Raw genomic sequence first — 4,477 nt, forward strand, 5'->3', positions numbered from 1 at the left:
TTTTTTTTCAAAAAATAATTCTACCCCGCATTTTTTATTTAAAGATCTTATAATGTGTACAAATGGGTAGATAAACTTATTATCCAAACACTTAAAAATTAGTTATAAAAATCAAATATAACAACTTATCAAGTCTTAAAACATCTTATCAAACATAAGAGCTTATGAACTGTTTAAAATAAATTTAGCCAAACCAGGTCAAGTTAGAAGTAACTATGATTAGATGAAGTCGTTGTAGTGGACTATGGGCACATTAATTAAACGTCATTCAATCAGCTAAAACGTCATTAACAATAAACCATTGAATTAGCAATTACTACTAGCATCTTAAATTATGTCTTAATTGATTGAGACAGTTTCAATCATGCAAGTGTTTGTGTTTAATTATTCTTTGAATGAACATAAATAGGTTAATAATAATATTACCTAATATATACTCTCCCTGCGCCGTACGCAATCTCTCAAATTGTTAGCCAGCTGGCTTTTTTCTAATTTTAATCCGAATAAATTTAAATTTTAATATTAATATTAGTTTAATTAACCTGGATAACTATGTATAGTCCCATAATAATGATATGTCGTGAGATGCTTCTCCCTCAAGTTTTTTATTACAATAAAATAATCCATTGGTGGGTAAAGTGGGAAATACTTAATTCTAACATCGTTCGACGAAAGTTCGTTTCAGCTCGATTTGTTAATATAAAGAATCAACTGAACATATACATTTTTCGTTCAAGTTACGAATTTCAGCTCGAACCGAACCTGATTAATGAAAGTTCATTATGTATGTTTGCGAAAATTTCATTTTAGGGTAAATTACGGGCACTTCCTAAAGTGAAATTAAATAACTTACAAACTCTTACAGTATACAATTATGCCACTACGGAATTATGAGTGACGGAATCTTGAACATTAAACGAAATATTCGTTATGAATTTCGATATTTTGTCTTCTCTCGGGAGATACCCGTAATTAACTTTTTGTTAGTTTATTTAATAAAAAAATAATTTAGATAGTTCATGCATTCGGTTATGATTTACAGAGGGATGTTAGTTTTATAAAGTTATTTGTAATTATTAATACTACAAGAGTTTGTAAGTTATTTAGTCTTATTTCGGAATATCCATAATTTACACTTAATTTTATGTTGTGAGTTACAAAGTAATTATCTTAATAAATATAAAATAATAATAATAATTAATTAATTACCATAATTATTGAAGCAAAATCGTACCTATTGGGACCATTCACTCACTTTTTACATTGGATTCGAACTTGGCTTTAGCACTCACCACCAACTCTTTTAATTTATTATAGCACACTAAATAATTTATCTACATGGAAGTAAATAATAAAATTTATAATTACACTTTCAATAAATTCTACTTACCACGAATTTAAGTTGTATTATTGACCAATTATTCACAAAAAATTAAAAATAAAAAACTAAAAATATATATACAGCAGCTGAGCCAGTATAGGTACAGGAGGGGCCATGAACGCCAACATTTCTCAAATCGTTATTATTTAATATAAAAGATTTAAAAAATATATATATAATCTTATTATCATCCTCTCATAATTATTTTTAACGCATTCGGCCTCTTGAAACTCAAAATCATGGCTCCACTAGTGCATATACACAATAAAAACATGATACACATAGTCGATTAATGTGACATACCTCGTTTGTGTGCATTGATCACGAGATCGTACTACAATATTATGGTGACAACACCTATTATCACATCGTAACAATTATTTTTGTTGTTATGTATGTTACGCAGTCACTATAACTATATGTTACTAGCAAATATCTAAAATATCTTCAAGTCATATTTTTGTCGAGTTAAAAGTAAAATATTTTTTGCCGGTTTTAACCATCGAGCTTCAATTGTGTAATAATAATAATTAAAAAAAATCATGAAATTAATAATAGATTTTTTTATAATTTAAATATATGAGTCAGCCAGAGGGAAATTGGCTTTATTTGTTTTCACATTTTGTAGTCTTGGAATCCATAGATTTTCCAAATCATTTTGTTTGATACTCTGTTTCTTCCATATTGTCTGGTTTTCTCACTTCTTTTTGTTTAATTATTACAGCTCATCACTGTTCAGAAATTAAAATAATAATAATAATTAAAAAAAAAAAAAAAAACCTCATGATTTTTGAGGTTTTGTTTTTGTAGCATTCTGGGATTAAAGTGTTTTTCGTACAGAAAAAAAAATAAAATTAATAATGTGCCATTTTGCACGCCTAATCTGGACCTGCAAAATCTTGGACTGTTTGTAGAGACGCGTTTGTTTGATGCCATATACGAAGAATTTCACCTACATTGAAAACTATACATTTTACGCGCACTCATATGCAATGTTGTTAGAATCGGACCAGATTAGCTGGTTGAACCGCGATCCGGCAACGATTGAAAAAATCGGGGTCAAATGACAAAAACCCGGTTCGGTCGAGTAAAATCTAATACATGCAGATCGATCAAAGATTTTAGGCCAAAACAGCTCAAACCACCAACAACTAAAAAATACCCTTGTATAAAAGAATCCTGTTTATATATATATATACATACGGATTATTAACAAATTTTAATGACGTCATTTATATTTAAAAAAAATTGTAAATTATGTAATTATGATGATGAGGATTCAATAAATAAGAGTGGGCCATGAAGTAAACACATTGATGGGTAGGCCCATTTTTATTGCATTCAATTTATGGTACGAAGATTTGCACATGGCCAATTTGTACTAGTGGAACAAAAACGTGAGCCGACAATCATATTTATTAACTTCTTTAACTTAGATTGGCTTCACTAATTTATAAACATAAACTAATTTTTTGTTAATTTTATTGTATACGGTAAATTCATCGGAAATTACTAATTTACTTTATTACATATTCGTATGATGGGGATCAATTTGGCACCATTGTGCGGAACTCGCCAGACGGAGTTAGTAGGCCAGAAGCCTAATGGACTCTGAAAAAAGTTGGATGAGCCGATGAAGGATAGTTCGACACTATTGGGCCGAACTCTTAATACTTAATGTTGTTGGCCCGAAAATTGAACAAACCACGAAGAACTAAAGAGAGTCTAGAGTTCGCTCTATGCGAATGGAGCTCGCCTGGTCGGAGTTCAATAATATCAGCCCCAATTGTAGCAAGGAGAGTTTGTCTCCGGTAAGCCTTGGACAAAGGCAAATGATGTGCGGCGGGTGGTGAGCTGATCTTAAGACCGTTGGAATACCTGGATTGCGATCTTCTCCATAAATAGCTGAAGGAAGATGTGAGATTTCATCATCAATAAGAATCAAATCTTGCACGAATCAAAGAATCCTAAAAGTAGAAAATGTTTCCTTGAAAAAAATTAACTACATAAACAAAGGTACTAAAAACCGATTGGGGTTACGTGCATACAAAATCAATAGGGTAAATTACAAACACCTCCTGAGGTATGGTCAATTTACAACAAAACCCCTCTTGTTTGGATAATTACATCTATCCCCTCAACTATGATTTTTTTCTTACACCTCCATCCTTATGGTGTCATATTCAACATAATCATCTAAATTTCGTGGAATGTGCTCTAGTTTGTACTCGTTTTGTGTAAAAATATAGTTTATGATGCACCACAATCTGATATATACAGGCCAAAAAACACATATTATGATCATCTTGCTTCAAAATGTAGTGTTCGAATGGGATAAAACGGGTACAAAAGTGATAATATTCCATATAATCTCGAAGATTCCACTAAATTTGAGGAGTTGAGGGGACGGTTGTAATTATCCAAACAAGAGGGAGATTTTCGTAATTTGACCATATCTCAGGGGTGGTTGTAATTTACCGAAATCAATAATATTAGTTTATACTGTCTCTGAAACTATTTCTCTTTTTACTATTTTCCAGCCGTCTTGTTTGTTTCCGACGATAGGTGAGCTTTTCCGACAGTCAAGGGAAGGGAATAGGGCCAAAAACTAGTGGATTTGGGCCAATTTTTCAGATAAATATTTGGGCCTATTTAATATTACATTGGTCAGATTTTTGCCTGAGTGCAATTTAATTCTCTCGTTGGGCCCTGGTTAATTACTAAAAAGTCCTTCAAATCGTATTATTTCAATAATTAAAATAAAAATCAAATATGGGCCTATAGAATATATAGAATTAAGTAGAAGTACCTTGATTTGGATTCCTAGGTGCTATTGCAAGCCCATCATATTTTTTTCTTCAAAAAATAATTTAAAACTTATTACAACATGAGATTGTCCAGATTAAATTAATATTATAAACTCCTTAACTACAAATCCATCAATTTAATTTTCAAATTGGATCAGTTATTGGTAACAGTGCTCACATATGAAAGACTAATTAAAGTCAAATAGTAAATTAAATTAGTGCTGACATCAATTAAATAATCTTGTTTCAGAATTGTTTTATGGCTTCATTAAAATTAATTTTTCTGGTA

This window comes from Erythranthe guttata, chromosome 3, assembly GCF_056151865.1.
Source record: "Erythranthe guttata isolate IM_541 chromosome 3, IM_541, whole genome shotgun sequence".
NCBI classification, from domain to species: Eukaryota; Viridiplantae; Streptophyta; class Magnoliopsida; order Lamiales; family Phrymaceae; genus Erythranthe; species Erythranthe guttata.